Raw genomic sequence first — 18,818 nt, 5'->3', positions numbered from 1 at the left:
TGCATACAGATTTCTAAAGAGGCAGGTCAGGTGGTCTGATATTCACATCTCTTTCAGAATTTTCCACAGTTTATTATGATCCACTCAGTCAAAGGCTTTGGCATAGTCAATAAAGAAGAAATAGATGTTTTTCTGGAACTCTCTTGCTTTTTCCATGATCCAGCAGATGTTGGCAATTTGATCTCTTGTTCCTCTGCCTTTTCTAAATCCAGCTTGAACATCTGGAAGTTCACGGTTCACGTATTGCTGAAGCCTGGCTTGGAGAATTTTCAGCATTACTTTACTAGCATGTGAGATGAGTGCAATTGTGCGGTAGTTTGAGCATTCTTTGGCATTGCCTTTCTTTGGGATTGGAAGGAAAACTGACCTTTTCCAGTCCTATGGCCACTGCTGAGTTTTCCAAATGTGCTGGCATATTGAGTGTAGCACTTTCACAGCATCATCTTTCAGGATTTGAAACAGCTCAACTGGAATTCCATCATCTCCACTAGCTTTGTTCGTAGTGATGCTTTCTAAGGCCAACTTGACTTCACATTCCAGGATGTCTGGCTCTAGGTAAGTGATTATACTATCGTGATTATCTGGGTCGTGAAGATCTTTTTTGTAAAGTTCTTCTGTGTATTCTTGCCACCTCTTCTTAATATTTTCTGCTTCTTTGAGATCCATAACATTTCTGTCCTTTATCGAGCCCATCTTTGCGTGAAATGTTCCCTAGGCATCAGTTCAGTTCAGTTTAGTCGCTCAGTCATGTCCGACTCTTTGCAACCCCATGAATTGCAGCACGCCAGGCCTCCCTGTCCATCACCAACTCCCAGAGTTCACCCAAACTCATGTCTATCGAGTCAGTGATGCCATCCAGCCATCTCATCCTGTTGTCCCCTTCTCCTCCTGCCCCCAATCCCTCCCAGCATCAGGGTCTTTTCCAATGAGTCAACTCTTCGAATGAGGTGGCCAAGGTATTGGAGTTTCAGCTTTAGCATCAGTCCATCCAAAGAACACCCAGGACTTATCTTCTTTAGAATGGGCTGGTTAGGTATTGTCTATTGACTTCTCACTGCAGACGATGAGAATTTAGCTTCCTTTCACGACATCCCTCAGCCCCAGTGTGTGTGCAGACACACACACACACACACACACACACTTACATTTTTTGGTTAGTATTCAGTGGTCACATTATTATCACTATGTAAACATTATTCACAGTGAAGCATTTAGACTTTTATTATTTTACCCTTTCTGTAAAACCTTTTCTTTTTGCTAAAATGGATTGTTATCTTTTTGATTGTTTCCTTAAGTTTTTTATATCCTTGAAAGTGAAGTCGCTCAGTTGTGTCTGACTCTTTGTGACCCCCTGGACTGTAGCCTACCAGGCTTCTCCGTCGATGGGATTCTCCAGTCAAGGATACTGGAGTGGGTTACCATTTCCTTCTCCAGGGGATCTTCCCGACCCAGGGATCGAACCTGGGTCTTCTGCCTTGGAGGCAGACGCTTTAACCTCTAAGCCACCAGGGAAGCCCAACTTCCCTGGGCTTTATATACTTACCACTGATTTAACCCCAGACTCTGTCAATAATAACATTTATCCATGCATTCAGATAAAACACATCATGTATTGACTGTTCTATAAATTTTGTCTTCTTAAACAACTATCTTCTAGAACTCTTTGATCTGATCCAATTAGAACCAGTTACTCTAAATTTGTTGAGGATAACTGACATCATAGCATTTCCTATTACTATTTTCCTAGGTTTTCCCTTCCTCTTTTCTACATTTTGGATATCCTGGTTCCTGAATCCCACATGTTCTCTCCCCACCACCCCCCCCCCACCCCCTGCCGCCTTATTTTATGCCCTTGTTTTAGTGGAATGTATCCTCTTCTGGCTTTATTAAAAAAGGGGGGAGGGGAGGAGGAGAATAAATTTTTGAGAACTTAACATGTCTGAAAATGCCATTATTTTACCTTCATACTTAATTTTTAGTTTGCCTAGGTATAGAATTATCTGTTAGAAATGATTTTCCTTTATTTTGAAGACATTGTATCAATTCTTATTTCCACGTTGCTGTTGAGACTTCTGAAGCCATTATGATTCCTGATCTTTGTATATGATCTGTCCCTTCTCTCTGGAAGCTTGTAAGATCTTCACTTTGTTTCTAGCGTTCTCGAATTTCTATGATGTGCCTTTGCATGCGTCTGTTTTCATCCATTATGCTGGACACACGGTAGGTCCTTTGAGCCCTTGAAACTCATCCTTCATTGCTGGAAATTCTCTTGAGTTATTCCATTGATGACTTCTGTTTTCTCAGTTCTTTCTGGATGCCCCATTATTGGTTACTGGAACTCTGTACTGGTTCTCTATACTTACTTTCTCTCTCTCTCTCTTTTTAAAATCACTTTATATTTTTACAATAATTACTTGTAAATGTCCTCTACTTTATATCAAAAGCCTTCAGTAAGTTTTCATTTCTTCTATATTAGTTTCCAGTTGCTTTTATGTACTCTCTGAGTGTTCATTTTTCTAAATAACATCCTGGTCACATCTCATGAATATAGTAGCAATGTATAATTTTTGACAGTTTCTTCTTTCTGCATGTTGTCTGTTCCCTACCACCATTTACACCCCCAGGTTGCTTTCTCCTGTTTTGTTTTAAAACCTTCCTCAGATGTCGGATGATCATTGGTTGGCTGCTTACTCCAAGAGTGGACACTGAAAGACTGAGTGGATAATCTGAGGATGTAGGTGAGGTTTGTGGCCAGGTTGTTTCTTTGGAGAATTCCTATTTCAATATCTTTGGGGTCTTTCTTCTTGGGTTTTTCCGGTTTCCTAAAGAAGAATCCACCAGTCTTCAGCCTGGAGTATTCAGCTGTCCATGATTTAGGAACTGAGTTGCAGAAGAGGCTAGAAGAGTCTCAGCAGTTAGTATGCAAATATTCCCTTCATTCTCCTCTTTTCATGAATCCCCACTGCCCTCAGCTGTATCCCCTAGTCCAGACACACATAGTGTTTACCTCTTATGTCTTCTGCCAGTTCCCCGTCTGTGTGGAGGGGGTGGGATCTAACTGCTGCTTAAACAGACTTTCCACCAGTCTCCCTGTTTGGAGCTGTGCCTTTAGCCTCTATCCCAGAGTGAGGTCACCAGTTGTGACTGTTTCCAGGTGCCTGTGCTGTAAGTCAGGCCGCTTCTCTGCTGTCCAGGGTCTCCTGCTCCTCTTATATCTGTTCTCCAAGTTCAGTGCCATCGCTTCCTCTTCCGTTTCTGTTTGTTTGAGGGAATCAATGCTTTGCAAATAGATCTCTTTTACATCTTTTTTCTGGGATTTTTGGAAGAAGTAAAAGTAAACATAGGGATGGATCTACACTCTCATCTTTACTTGGAAGTCCCTACTTCTCTGATTCCTCTTGGTGATTTTGATTATCCTGGATCCTTCAAGAGTGCAATGAATTCACCTAATTGGAACCAAAGATAAATTTACAGGAACATTACTCTTTTTTCTGACTTCTACCTCATAATCACAGGTATTTAATCTCAATTTCTAGACTTTGGTTATTTTTTTATAGACTGATCACTGGGGGCCATTGCGCTGCGTGTATGTTTTCCACTTGTTCCTTGCTCAGTGTTTCATGTGCCAGAGACAGTGTCTCTGAAATGTGACCTCGTTTCTCACTCACACTCAAACCTTCCTAAGAAGGACTAAATGAAGATGGAGGGGCGGGGTCAGAGCAGGAGGTGCTCAGACAAATCCCCCCAATGATTTGCCAGTGAAAGTGGGCTTAACTAACCTGTGATTTCATAATATTCTGCTTTGAAAGTCTAAACCATAGTTATGAATATTGTAAATCATATGGAAACTTGCTTTTTGTGTTCTGTCATTAATCAAATGAAATGACATTTATATAATGCTTTGTGAATTGACATTATTTAGAAGATTGGAAAGATAAAATGCTAGTTAAATAAGTTACATAAATAAAGATTTAGCACTTACGTGATTGGTTTTTTTTTAAATTTACCTTAAAATATATGACCATTAATGAATTTGATTCGATTTGTCAGCCTTGTTAGGTGATGTTTCAAGTGTTTTTATGCCTTGGAGAACATGTGCCATGACAGATTCACACGACATCAACACTTGTGTGGTAGTCTTAAGACCCTTCGATTACCTTATTACAGATTGTCAAAACATGGGCTGATCTGGCAAAGCAGGAACAACTTTTCACTTCAAGAATTTCCTACTCTGTTTCTCCAGTTGCTATGGAGATTGTCTCATAAAACAGCCTTGGATTTCATTGCGATTCGTGAGTTTAGATGTTGAGTTCTGATATTGTTCTCTCTACCATTAACACTACCCTCATTGCCATAGCATAAAAACAATGGTTGATTTTACAAGCATATGTTAACATAGTTTTAGGACATAGCATTTACTTTGAGATTTACAGGATACTGCCGTCAGACAAAAAGCTGGGAAAAAAAAAAAAAGGGATTATGCATTGGGAAAGTACCTAAAATATCCAAATTGATTTCCAGAAACTTGAGTATATTTTAACTACAAAGAAGAGTTACTAGGTTGTTCATAAATGTACACTGCTACAGGCTTAATAAATGCAACAAGATTATATCCACCACTGTCAAACAGAGCTACTCATAAGGAAGAAAAAGGCCAAATGAGAGGACTGGGATGAACTAGGTTGTTCCACTGTGACAGGCAGTTAGCGACGCACACAGTCATGCTTGCAAAAGCTGCTCTCTTTCTGTCACTTTGGCTCTGCAGCAGCCTGAAGTCCAAGTAAATTAACAAACACTCCGTGGGCACCCCTTGGCCAGTGGGGTAGCTGAGCCTGGGGATGGACGATTCTAAGGCCCATTCCAGCAAGACCAAGCCCCAGTTGCTCACAGCAATGACTGGTGTGATAACACACCCTTGTATTGGCTTTTCTTTCTTCCCTGTTTCACTCGTGGTGTGTACTGAATAGACTTTATTGAAAATTTTGACAGGAATAAGTGTATTATTATTTTATTTAATTAATAAAATAATTGTTATGCTTCCCAGTTGGTGCTAGTGGTAAAGAACCCACCTGCCAATGCAGGAGACATAAGAGACACAGGTTAGATCCCTGAGTTGAGAAGATCCTCTGGAGAAGGAAATGGCAATCCACTCTAGTATTCTTGCCTGGAGAATCCCATGGACAGAGCAGCCTGGTGGACTATAGTCCATAGGGTCGCACAGAGTCAGACATATCTGAAGTGACTTAGCACAGCACACATGTGTATTATAAGAATCTTCTAATTGGGATGAGTAGCTGGAGTTCATGAAATCTTTGCTGCCTGACTTTATACTTCTCATAATTCTTCCCTAGTCTAAAAGTCTATAGTTTAAAATTGGGAGACCCCTATCCCCCCACCACTTCACCAAGGGAAGGGGTCTCCTAGAATACTCAGGATTAGTCATGGGTCACTGTGGGAGAGATTAATACTCACCCTTTAACTAGCATAGGCAGGTCTGGGGTCTCAAAGTTTAGAGGTTCTAAGTTTTCTGATTTTCAGTATATATATATGTGCGTGTGTGTGTGTGTGTGTGTGTGTGTGTGTGTGGCACCCAGAAATTACATTTATGTTATTGCTAATGTTATTTTAGAGAATATTGACTTAACAGAGGATTTATAGCAGATGATTGATATGATGCCAACTTTTTGAGCCTAGACCTCTAACCTTGGCTTTGCTTTTCCTGAGTTCCTTTCCATCTGTCCTTCCTAGTGTATGGAGTGATTTCCAGGCCACTAGGATTCAGACATTCTGAAGAAATAATGTAGTGATGCTAGTGGCATTGATGGGCCTGTAGAATTAGGTGCATCAGCACAAGTCTCTGTACACCCCATGTGTCCACCAGCCTGTCCACTGGTCTCCACTTGGCAAGTGAGGGTGTGCTTCTCAGGAGACCCAGAGCATGTGATAATAGTAATGATGACAACACTGGTCATCGTGAAATGCTTTTATAATAATTATAGCATTATTTATTAGATTTTCATTTATTGTGTGATTCAAAATGGCATGTATTAAATAACTCACACTCCAATTTTAATTAACCAAAATATATCATCAGGTAATATCTCAAGATAAAAATTGTTGTGCCTCTCTTACCCTCATAGTCTATACATGACAGTGTCCTGGATAGTCTAAGTTATCTGCTACTTTGAGGGAAATAGAATTCTTATAATGTGAGTGAGGAAGTAGCGGTCATTGTGTGTGAATTTTTAGGAGCCATTCAATTCTTAAATTTTTTCTTAATATATACATTTCATTGAAGTATAGTTGACTTACAATGTTTCAGGTGCACAGCAGAGTGATTCAGTTATACCTATACACATATATTATTTTTCAGATTATTTCCCATTATAGGTTATTATGCAGGTCAGGAAGCAACAGAACTGGACATGGAACAACAGACTGGTTTCAAACAGGAAAAGGAGTACGTCAAGGCTGTATATTGTCACCCTGCTTATTTAACTTACATGCAGAGTACATCATGAGAAATGCTGGACTGGAAGAAGCACAAGCTGGAATCAAGATTGCCGGGAGAAATATCAATAACCTCAGATATGCAGATGACACCACCCTTATGGCAGAAAGTGAAGAGGAACTAAAAAGCCTCTTGATGAAAGTGAAAGAGGAGAGTGAGAAAGTTGGCTTAAAGCTCAACATTCAGAAAACGATCATGGCATCCGGTCCCATCACTTCATGGGAAATAGATGGGGAAACAGTGGAAACAGTGTCAGACTCTATTTTTTGGGGCTCTAAAATCACTGCAGATAGTGACTGCAGCCATGAAATTAAAAGATGCTTACTCCTTGGAAGAAAAGTTATGACCAACCTAGATAGCATATTCAAAAGCTGAGATATTACTTTGCCAACTAAGGTCCATCTAGTCAAGGCTATGGTTTTTCCTGTGGTCACGTATGGATGTGAGAGTTGGACTGTGAAGAAGGCTGAGTGCTGAAGAATTGATGCGTTTGAACTGTGGTGTTGGAGAAAACTCTTGAGAGTCCCTTGGACTGCAAGGAGATCCAACCAGTTCATTCTGAAGGAGATCAGCCCTGGGATTTCTTTGGAAGGAATGATGCTAAAGCTGAAATTCCAGTACTTTGGCCACCTCATGTGAAGACTTGACTCATTGGAAGACTCTGATGCCGGGAGGGATTGGGGGCCGGAGGAGAAGGGGACGACAGAGAATGAGATGGCTAGATGGCATCACCGACTTGATGGATGTGAGTCTGAGTGAACTCTGGGAGTTGGTGATGGACAGGGAGGCCTGGCGTGCTGCAATTCATGGGGTTGCAAAGAGTCGGACATGACTGAGTGAGTGAACTGAACTGAAGATATTGATTATAGCTCCCTGTGCTATACAGTAAATCTTTGTTGCTTATTGCATATCTATTTTTTTAATTAGAAATCTAGCATTTTTTTCACACTAACTCGAACATGTGAGTCAAAATAATATAAATTTTTTAGTTAGGCAAACATTCATAAGTTTTCTAAGATACATATTATTCATAAAATTTATATATGTATATACAAAAGCTTTTCTAGTATGATTGATAAAAGCTTGGAAAAAACATCAGAAAAGTAAAGGAGAGATGGAGAAATTGGAAAACATAAACTAAATGAAATGGGAGCACTGAATATAAAATAGAAAAAGTGAAACAAAAAAGTAAAAGATCATCATATAGTCCAGTTGTTTTTCAACGTGAGTACTCATTAGAAATATATCTGGAGCTTTGGAGAAAAAAAGTAGTATCTGGGCCTTTGTATTTTTCAAAAAATTCCAAGATAACTCTGATTTTCATCTGGATGTTAAAAGTGATCACAGGTTTTTCTATTAAATGATAGTTTTGGTGCTATGTAATTCTATTATTTTTCTGTTGACCAATCATGATACAGTGGTATTAAGTGAGTAATAATTATATTATCACAATAGTAAAAGATGTTAATCAGTTTTTATAGTCAACAGCAGGACAGAAAAAAAGATAATTGCAATTGCAAGCCACAATGGGAACACGATTAACCTAACAATATAAAATAATTACATACAGTTTTGGGGGGTCAAGCTGTATGATGTGATAAGTGGAAGTACATACAAGCACATTTTCATCCACCAAGCCAGTCTGTGTTTTTTGGTTGGTGCATTTAATCCATTTACATTTAAAGTAATTATTGAGATGTCTGATCCTGTTACCATTTTCTTATTTGTCTTGAGTTTATTTTCTGTAGGTCTTTCTCTTCTGTTTCCTGCCTAGAGAAGTTCCTTTAGCATTTGATTTAAAGCTGGTTTGGTGGCGCTGAATTCTCTTTTGCTTGTCTGAAAAGCTTTTGATATCTCCATCAGATCTGAAGGAGAGTCTTGCCAGGTAGAGTATTCTTTGTTGTAGCTTCTTTGCTTTCATCACCTTAAATATATCTTGCCATTCCCTTCTGGCATGTAGAGTTTCTGTTGAGAAATCAGCTGATAACCTGATGGGCATTTCCTTGCAAGTTTTTTGTCATTTTTCCCTTGTCGCTTTTAATATTTTATCTTTGTCTTTGGTTTTTATCAGTTTAATTACTATGTGTCTCGGTGGTGTTCTTCCTTGGGTTTGTCCTTCCTGAGACTCTGTGCTTCCTGGACTTGGTTGACTATTTCCTTTCCCATGTTAGGTAAATTTTCAGCTATTATCTCTTCAAATATTTTCTCGGGTCCTTTCTGTTTCTCTTCTGCTTCTTGGACCTCGCTAATGTAAATGTTGATGTGTTTAATGTTGTCCCAGAGGTCTCTTAGGCTGTCTTCATTTTTTTTCATTCTTTTTTTCTATATTCTGTTCCTTGGTAGTAATTTCCACCAATCTGTCTTCCAGGTCATTTATCCCTGCTTCTGCCTCAGTTATTCTACTATGGATTCCTAGTATAGTATATTATTCATCTCTGTTTGTTTGTTCTTTGGTTCTTCTAGGTCTTTAGTAAACATTTCTGGCATCTTCTCCATTGTTTTCCTGAGATCCTGGATCCTCTTCACTATCATTATTCTGAATTCTTTTTCTGGAAGGTGCCTGTATCCATATTATTTAGTTTTTTTTCTGGGATTTTATCTTATCCCTTCATCTCGGACATAACTTTCTGCTTTTTCACCCTGATTAACTTTCTGTAATGTGGTTTTTGTTCTAGCTGTGGGATTGCAATTCTTCTTGCTTCTTCTGTCTACCCTCTGGTGGAGGTGGCTAAGAGGCTTATGTAAGCTTCCTGATGGGAGGGACTGGCAGTGGGAAAAACTGGGTCTTACCCTGGTGGGCAGGGCCTGGCTTAATAAAATTTTAATCCAATTATCTACTGATGGGTGGGGTTAGACTTCCACCTTGTTGAGTGTTTGGCCTCTGGTGACCCAGCTCTGGGGTCTGTGGGCTGTATAGTAGGGTTGATGGTGACCTCCAAGAGGACTTACACCAAAGAGCACCTTCCAGTATTGCTGCTGCCAGTGTCCCTATCCCTGTGGTGAGCCCCTGCTGACCCACACCTCCACAGAAGACCCTCCAACACTAGCAGGTAGTTTTGGTTCAGTCTCCTGTGGGGTCACTTCTCCTTTTCTCTGGGTCATGGTATGCACAAGATTTTGTTTGTGCTCTCTAAGACTGGAGTCTCTGTTTCCCCCAGTCCTGTGGAAGTCCTATAATCAAATCCCACTGGCCTTCAAAGTCAGATTCCCTGTTGATTCGGAGTCTCTTTATCAGATCCCTGGGCTGGGAAGCCTGACGTGAGGTTCACAATCTTCACAACAATGGGAGAACTTCTTTGGGATTATTGTTCTCCGGTTTGTGAGCCACCCACCTGGTGGTTATGGGATTTGATTTTATTGTGACTGTGCCCTTCCTGTCATCTTGCTGTGGTTTCTTCCTTGTCTTTGGACTGGGGTATCTTTTTATAGTGGGCTCCAGCACCCTTCTCTTGATGGTTGTTTGACAGCTAGTTGCAGTTTTGGTGCTCTTGCAGGAGGAGATGAGCACATGTCCTACTCTGCCATCTTGAACCAGAGTATCAGAAACTTTTTAGTTAGGCAAAAATTAGTAAGTGTTTTAAAATGTAGATAATATATATAGTATTTATATATATGTATACAAAAGGTTTTGATACAGGCCTTTTGATATAAGCCTTTTGATAAAGGCATAAGAAAGAAAATTTAAAAAAAAAAGAAGAGATGGATAAACTGGAAAACATTAACTTGTGTGTGAATTTTTGACAACCAAAAAGATAGGACTTGTGAAAACAGCTTACAAAGTGTATTCCATAGCAATATAGTCGAGAAAAAAGGAAGGCCACCTCACTGTTTGCTCCCAGGAAGATGAGGACTGGGGTTGGGCTTTGGGAGGAGAGCATTACAAATAGTACTTGTCTTCCTTTCCCAAATCTTGAATCAATTCAACAGTAGAGAAAGGCAGATGAGAAGTGGAAATACTAACTTTATTACTGATGAAACTAATGTGACAGCTCAGCTTACCCACCTGGAGAATTAGACATCCAACCAGTTACAGGCAGCACTAGACAACACAGGCCTGACCCTGGCAAGCTAATGGCAAGGAGGAGATGGAGTGGAATGGACGTTTCCTGCTGACGGCTAGCTCCGAAAAAGGAAGAGAGGAGGGTGGAGCAGGCCTCTGCACACCCCACTTCTCTCCCAAACTCTGCATCAGGGAATGGATGTTGGGAGGGAGCAAGGCCAAGTGTTGTAATTTCCTAAAGGCTGTAGTAACAAAAGTGCCGCAGACTAGGTGATATAAACCTCAGGAATTTATCATCTCACAGTTCTTGGGGCTAGAAGTCCAAGCTCAGGGTGTCGTCAGAGCTGGTTCCTTCTGAGCACTGGGAGGGAAGGAAGGATCTGTTCCATTTTGGCTTGTGGATGGCTCTCTTCGTGTTCACATGGCATCCTTCTTGTATATAGTCTGTGTACAAATTTCCCTTTTTTATGAGGATACCAGTCATGTTGGATTAGGGCCCTGCTCTAATCCAGTATGTGACATCATGTTAACTAATTATATCTCAATGACCCTACTTCCAAATAAGGTCATGTTCTCATATCTTGGGGGCTATGACTTCTACAGATGAATTTGGCAGGGGCACAGTTTAATTCATAACAGCCAGTAAGACCAGTAGTACTCTCTACATGTGGAAATAAACATCAGTAGTGAGCAAGAAGCATTTTCCTTCAAAAGGAGATTTATTTATTTATTTATTTATTTATCCCACACACGGTACACTTTATTGAGTTTAAACAGCACAAAGTTCTGACACATGTTATTGATGGTAGATAAAATATTGTTTTTACTGAGTCTATGAAATATTTATTTTTACTTGTTAGAGATATTTTATTATTTTTTTAATTAATTTATTTTAATTGGAGGCTAATTACTCTACAACACTGTGGTGGTTTTTGCCATACGTCAACATGAATCAACCACGGGTGTACATATGTCCCCCATCCTGAACCCTCCTCCCACCTCCCTCCCCAACCCATCCCTCTGGGTTGTCCCAGAGCACCAGCTTTGAGTGCCGTGCTTCATGCATCGAACTTGCTCTTGTCATCTGTTTTACATATGGTGATATACATGTTTCGATGCTATTCTCTCAAATTATCCCACTCTTGCCTTCTCCCGCAGAGTCCAAAAGTCCGTTCTTTATATCTGTGTCTCTTTTGCTATCTTGCATATAGGGTCATCATTACTGTCTTTCTAAATTCCATATATATGCATTATATGCATATAATACATTTTTTATATATGCATATAATACATCAAATGCATTCTTTTTTATAGCTGAGTAATACTCCATTGTGTATATGTAGCACAACTTCCTTATCCATTCATCTGCTGATGGACATCTAGGTTGCTTCTATGGCCTAGCTATTGTAAACAGTGCTGCAGTGAACATTGAGTTACACGTGTCTCCTTCAATTCTGGTTTCCTTGCTGTGTATGCCCAGCAGTGGGGTTGCTGGGTTGTACGGCAGTTCTGTTTCCAGTTTTTTAAGGAATCTCCACACTGTTCTCCATAGTGGCTGTACTAATTTGCATTCCCACCAACAGTGTAAGAGGGTTCCCTTTTCTCCACACCCTCTCCAGCATTTATTGTTTGTAGACTTTCAGAAGGAGATTTAAAGTGGTGGGCATGGGTGCCTGGAAATGGGCATCCCCTGAGAGGTGATAAAAAGGAGACAGATTGTGGATGGGGGATGGGAGGACTTGCCCAGTTTGGGGGGCAAGTGGTGAGAGTTCAGGCTAGACATGAGACCTCTAAGAGGTTGTTGAGTGTTGACACTGGCCAGTGGCCAGGAAGATGGAAGAGGTATGAGAGCCAGACATGCACGAGGAGCATGCAAACTGCCTCATGCAAACTATTTGTTTGGCATTTGGGTATCTCTGGTTGTGTGGAAGAGCCACCTTTACTGTCCCTTGCTGTGGGGAGTTGACTTCATACTGAAGGCTGTTTATGCATTGCTGATCCACTGGCCAGCAGAAGGCTTCCTGGCCATCCCCCAAATTTAGCCAGGTCTCAGCTGAACTACTCTTGGGGAGTCCCAGCTTCTTAACATCCTCACTGAAAGAGAATAAGAAGTCCTTATGAAATGGATGCACTATGAGGAAGCCTCAGGCCAATTTCAATCCCACCCACCCTTTACAATATACATGTGCCCATGAGCTTTTGATCAGTGTGACCTAAACAGTTACATCACATTGAATGGCTAGACAGGGAAGCCAGATGGTAAGTGGACAAAATAAGGTTTTTGGAGCTGAATAAACCTGAGCTCAAACCTAGATATTCTACTTACTTGCCAACTGACTTAAGGAAAATTGTCTAGTCTCTTTTATAGTCTTTTTTGGTCTTATATCTATACCATGGGGAATAATATCATCCTGTCAGGATGGTTATGAAAAATGGGGAATAATATCGTCCTGTCAGGATGGTTATGAAAAATAATGCCCATAAGTAAAGCCCCTGGTCCCCTGCCTTGCACCAGGAAAGAGCTGTCACTATTTTTAGTGATTCTCTGTGGCCTTATGGAGGGGGTTGCTGAGCAGTGGGGGCCTAGGTGATCCCCCTCCACCGTAAAAAGAGTGGATTCCTCTTCTCTGTTTTGTGTTATTGAGATTCTAAATAAAGTACCTCTTGAGAAAGGGATTGCACGACAAGATGTTTGCAGACCTCTCAGGCAGAAGATCTGTGAAGTGCTTTCAACTCTAAAATTCTAAGTCCTATAGCAGACAGCTTCTTCCATGTCAGTTCTTATCTTGCAGAATGGTATTCAGCTCCCATTTCAGAGAACTGCTATGCAGGTAAATGAAGAGGTATTTGTGAGCATCCAAGCAGTGCTGGAGTGCCTGTTATGTTTCCATTTACCATAGGACAGGCTATGGGACGATAGGAGAAGCATAATAGAGCTCCTCCTCACAAGAAAGCTGGGCCATGAAACCTGCACCTGAGATAGGAGAGAACACCATTTGTTGTTGCTGTTTACATGGGACACAATAAAGCAAGTGACTGAATGCAGTGTAAGTTCCATATGTTAGGTCACTCAAGGAAGTGTAATTCTTTAAAGAAAGAGTATCATGTCTGAACGAAATCTGCAGCATATTTCCTACAGAGGAATAACAAGCTCTCTGTATACACATCTCCATGAAAGTGTATGTTATATGCAAGGAAACAGTAAGATTCTTGGATATAAAGATCTATGTGTGGGGGAGTTCCCTGGTGGCCTAGCGGTTGGGATTCCGGGCTGTCACTGCCATGGCCCAGGTTCAGTCCCTGGTCAGGGAACTGAGATCCAACAAGCCATGTGGCACAACCAAGAAATGAAAAGTAAATGCACATGTGTAAAACGTGTCCTAGACTACTGTTACACCATATGCATGCGTGCTATGTCGCTTCAGTCCTGTCTGACTCTGTGTTGCCCTATGGACTATAGCGTGTCAGGCTTCTCTGCCCATGGGATTCTTCAGGCAAGAATATTGGAGTGGGTTGCCGTGCCCTCCTCTAGAGGATCTTCCTGACCCAGGGATCGAACCCACATCTCTTATGTCTACCTGCATTGGCAGGCGGTTCATGTATTTTTATGGATACCTATATTGCCATGAAATTGTATGATTTGCTAAGGTTTTGGGGGCACGTGAGGATAGGTCCAATTTTTTCATTCTATAGCTGGGAAACAGACCTAGAAATATTAAGAAACTTACTCATAGTTTTCCATCAAGGCAGCAACAGAACAGAGGATCCTCACAGCTGTTTATTTACTCGACCTTGCCTAGAACTTTTTGTTCTCTTTTTCAAAATTTCAACATTACAGATGTGGTTAAAGTTCACCTCTGTCCATCAGCTACATCCCTGCCGAGTTATGGCATAGTATGCTCACATTCAGTCAAGAATTTCCCCCATACTTATATTTCTACCTATTTATCTACTCATAAGTCCAATATAGTATTTGTTGTATGTATTTGTAGTCTAAATGCTATTGTGCTATCACTTAAAATTTTTTTATTTTATTTTTTAATTGAAGTGTAGCTGATTTACAGTTGTTAGTTTGAGGTATATAACAAAGCGATTGTGTTTTATATATTTATAGTGTATATATAATATATATACGTATAATATTGAAGATTCTTAACTTTTATATTCAGCAAGATATCATGGAAATCTATCTATCTAGTTCATTCCCTGTAACTGCTGTATAGTTATCATAATATGCATATATCACATTTTTTTCTATTCTATTTATAGACATTCAGGTTGTTTCTCATTTTTTTCAATACAAATAATGTAGCAGTGAACATTCTTGAATATACTTTCCTGTATACAAATGTAAGGATTTCTTTAGAGCAAAAAAGAAAGAAAGAAGAATGTAATCTTTAGGTACAAATGTTTCAAAATATTTTCATAGATTAATTTTTATATGAAAATCAAGTGCTTATTCTGACCTTGTTTCCATTAGTACATAACAAGTTTTTTTCTTTGCATTTTATTTTTTACTGCCATGCCAAAGGTAAATTGACAGCTCAGAGACACAAGTGAAATGATGTTCTTTTAGCAAGTACTATTCATTTTGAATTACAGACACTGTTGTCAGCATAGCATTATTTGTAAGCTTATTTGTCCTTTAGAAAGGAAATGCGATAGGGTAAACAGTAGCATCCAGTGACATGCAGCAGAGTTTTGCACTCCCCGCCCCCAACCTGGCTAAATTGTTTTCTGCTCCCTCAAGAAAGAACAGGCCACAGAATGTGTCAGTAGAAATGCAGTTTAGGAATTGCACTTGATCTTGTTTTTCAGCATAATGTTTCTGTTCTTTCATCATAAAGATCAGCTGCATTTTATTTTTTTCCAGTCCCTTAGAATAACATCCAGTTCTAGTCAGCATGTTTAATGTACTTCTCAATGATGTTCTAGCACAATAAATTTTCGTATCTCGTGCATGTGTACATATGGTAAAAATTTCTTCACGTTCTAGACATGTGGGGGAGGAATATTGTGGTTGCTTTGTTAATGCAGTGTTTGTGTTGGAGTGGTTACGGCCCCCTGCTTTAACTCTCAGCGCTGGGCATAATGAGATGGCTTTGATGGTGGCGTAAGAGTCTGGTGGGATGGTCACAGCTTCACACTTCAAAGCCGAGCATATGGGGCGAATACTGGGTAGCTTTGTGCTCTTTGGGGATGGTTAGGAGACAATTCTTAACAGCTCTGTTTAATGAAGACATTGGAAAAGAAACACTCCATCTTTAAAATAATTTTGAATTGCAAAGAGAGAAATTACCACTACCCCCCTTCCATAGACTAAACTAAGAATAATTTTTCCTAGTCTGCACTTAATTAGAGAGAGTGAAGCATCACAACTACACTGTATTTTCAAATGTCTTCTTTTTCAAAGTAGTGTAGCAAGATTAATCGGCCAGTTTTATTTTAGGTATGTGTATGGATTTAGGCAAAAACTTTTAGGGCTATCTGTTTTACCATCTGAGAGATTTTTATGGCTTCTGGTAGAGAATCTTTTTTTTTTTCCTTCTCATTAAAAAATACATAAATAAAAAAATCAACTAAACAAGAAACTTGGCTATATTAAGATAGCTATACTAAAACTAGAGGATGCTTATAAGATTTCAAGTCTAGCACTCAGTTTAATTTTTAGATTCTGTGCTTTTTTTCCCTCTGCTTTTTATTGAGTATGAGGTGATGGGGTTGAAAAATACACTTTTTGATGGGTATGTCCTGATGAGAATGTGTCAGTAGGCTTTTTTGAGTATCATTAGAGTTCTGGTCTAAAAATAATAATAATAAGCCTTACTTTCAGACTGTGAGCTGAGGAAATAGAATTTATCTATTCCTAGTGGAAAGGGAATGACAGGCTTGAGGTTTTTCCTAGCTGTGCATTTTGACTGCTATCAAAAATGTAACAAAACCAAGCATATCAGTTATGTTCTTTGAGCTTCTGAAATGCAGTTTCTGTTTAACAGTTAAACTTTAACTCCATTTACATCAGTAGTCCTGAAATTCTCCTGAAAGAAACAAAAGCAGAAAGAGAAAGAATGATGTCAGATATTTCTGTAGACATGAAGTATATGTTAGTGTAAGGCAGGTGAATACGTTTAATAAAATGGATTCTTAAATACTGTCTTAAATATTGTACATTCTCAATAAAATACTACATTTCAGCCATAGTTAAATCCGTTACAGGCTTAGAAATAAACATTTGTGTTAGGGATATGAAGCTCCTGTCTCATTGTGCTGGTCCTCCTTTTGCAAAGAGGAATAACCAAACTAATAATAATAGAAGTCTCTAGAGGTAAGGCTAGAGGTAAGTCTCTAGAGGTAAGGCTGTAAATGACAGTTATACATGTGTACAAATGACTAAAAATCATTTTCAAGTACAGAAGATCAGCTAACCATAAAGGTTGCGTTATGTTTTCAAATACTGTCATTAAATCAGCCTTTTTAGAATATGACTAGTGAAAATGGAAAGATCAGAAAATACAAATAATAGTGGTAGGAAAAAGTTGACAAGAATGGCAGAGAAACTACAATTTAGGAAGCTGCAGTTTTGCTTTATCTGTTTCAAGCCAGCAGGATGACATCATACTCTGTTGGCACAAGGTGATTCAGATGTTTTTCCTCTCTGACGTTACTGACTATCTCAGGTAGCCCACAACTGCAGGTGGCTCTGACAGCTGGGGGCTGGAAGACAGCTCGTAAAACATGATGCAGATGATGGAAAACTGATCACATACATGGTTTCTCACTAGGGATACATCGGGTGCCTGCTGGTCTTAAACCCTGTTCTCATTTTGTTAGCATAGCGACCCCTTACTCTCCCGTGTAGGTTTGGAATGGATGCTGCTATTTCAGGTTTGTAGCGTCCAACATCTGCAAAGTGCTTAGAAACCAAATTCAATTCATTCAACTTAACAAATGTTGATTGTTTAGGGAGTTTGAAACCTAGATAGAGGAAAAAAGTCCACGATTAACTATATAATACAAGTAGATTAGATTTGATGTTCTATCGATAACTACATGTATTCTCCAGGCAAGAATACTGCCGTGGGTTGCCATTTCCTTCTCCAAGGGATCTTCCCGACCCAAGGATCAAATCCAGGTCTCCTGCAGTGCAGGATTTTTTTTTTTTTTTTTTTTACCGTGTGAGCAACCAGGAAGCCCACTATATGAACATGAGAGGGAGAAATGAAATCAGTGGAGGACGGGGGGAGTGCAATGACAAAGCAGGGATAAGTTCAGAAGTTCTGGTTTCTTGGGACTCATTGAAAACGTGGAAAGTCCCTGCTCTGGAAATGCCTGATTCCACTATTGGGGGAACACCCGATTTACAGGAAATGCACACAGAACTATTCCTTTAAACAATGCCACTTACCTAAAAACTGTGAGACTTGAGCTTGAAGATTCAATAATTTTATCTTCTTTAACAGGCCTGTTTGTTTGCATGATGTGAGCATTTGTAATTAGTACAGAGGATAATTTTTACATAGACTAATTGTGAAAATAAAATGATAAAATTAAAACCCTTTTTTAAAATGCAGTTCATATAACAAGTAAAATGCCTTGCTAGCAAGTATTCTTCTGACCAAATTTGAGACATTTCTCTAAAATTCAGGCAATCTAATTTACTCTTCAGTGACATTACAAATGCTTAACCTTCCATGGGCCTTTGGATTAGTCTTTAGAAACATAAAAGTTACTTCCTTGAGTATGAAGAATATAGTGTACTATTTCTAATGCTAAATATTATTTTGGCCTTGGTTGTCTTTCATTGCATGAGAATAATAAAATGTCTTATTCATTATTAGAATTATAAGAATATAAATTAAGAATTTATAAGAATAACATTTCATTATAAGAATAAAAATTGTTTAATTCTTTTCATCATGAATTTAGAAGAGATAATGGCAAAGGAGTGCTGTTTAAATATGTGAGAATTTTGAGTACGTAGGGACATACCGATCCAGGAAGGTATTTGGAATTTTCAGAATTCAGAACAGTGGGGTAGGCTTGCAGAGGGGAAAGGAAGCACCCCCCCATTGTGTTCAGTCATGCTTTTCTTAGTTGATCTAATCTTAATCTCTCTATCCATTCTGTGGGATAGCTTCTTTTCTTTCTTGTTTCTTTCCTACCTTTATTTTTTTTTCCTTTCCTCTCTTTTTATCTCCCTCTTTTTTCTTTTAGTTTTATTAAAGGTTTTTTAAAGCAGGTTTCAGAAGTCATATTCTTTCACCCTGTCTTATTTAAAATATCTAAGCAATGTGAACATATTTTTAT

The 18,818-nt window shown here is 39.2% G+C and overlaps 1 protein-coding gene and 1 non-coding gene across 10 annotated transcripts in view; one reads left to right on the top strand and one right to left on the bottom strand.

The window, feature by feature from the left end:
• Positions 1-18,818, top strand: part of FTCDNL1 (formiminotransferase cyclodeaminase N-terminal like) — a 95,346-nt gene that overhangs the window by 62,451 nt on the left and 14,077 nt on the right. The window lies entirely within an intron of this gene.
• TRNAW-CCA (transfer RNA tryptophan (anticodon CCA)) lies at positions 1,441-1,512 on the bottom strand. Its single transcript has one exon. It is a non-coding gene; the product is annotated as a tRNA-Trp (tRNA).

This window comes from Ovis canadensis, chromosome 2, assembly GCF_042477335.2.
Source record: "Ovis canadensis isolate MfBH-ARS-UI-01 breed Bighorn chromosome 2, ARS-UI_OviCan_v2, whole genome shotgun sequence".
Taxonomy (NCBI): Eukaryota; Metazoa; Chordata; class Mammalia; order Artiodactyla; family Bovidae; genus Ovis; species Ovis canadensis.
The sequence above is the reverse complement of the archived record's forward strand: the minus strand, read 5'-3'. Positions and strand labels throughout refer to the sequence as shown.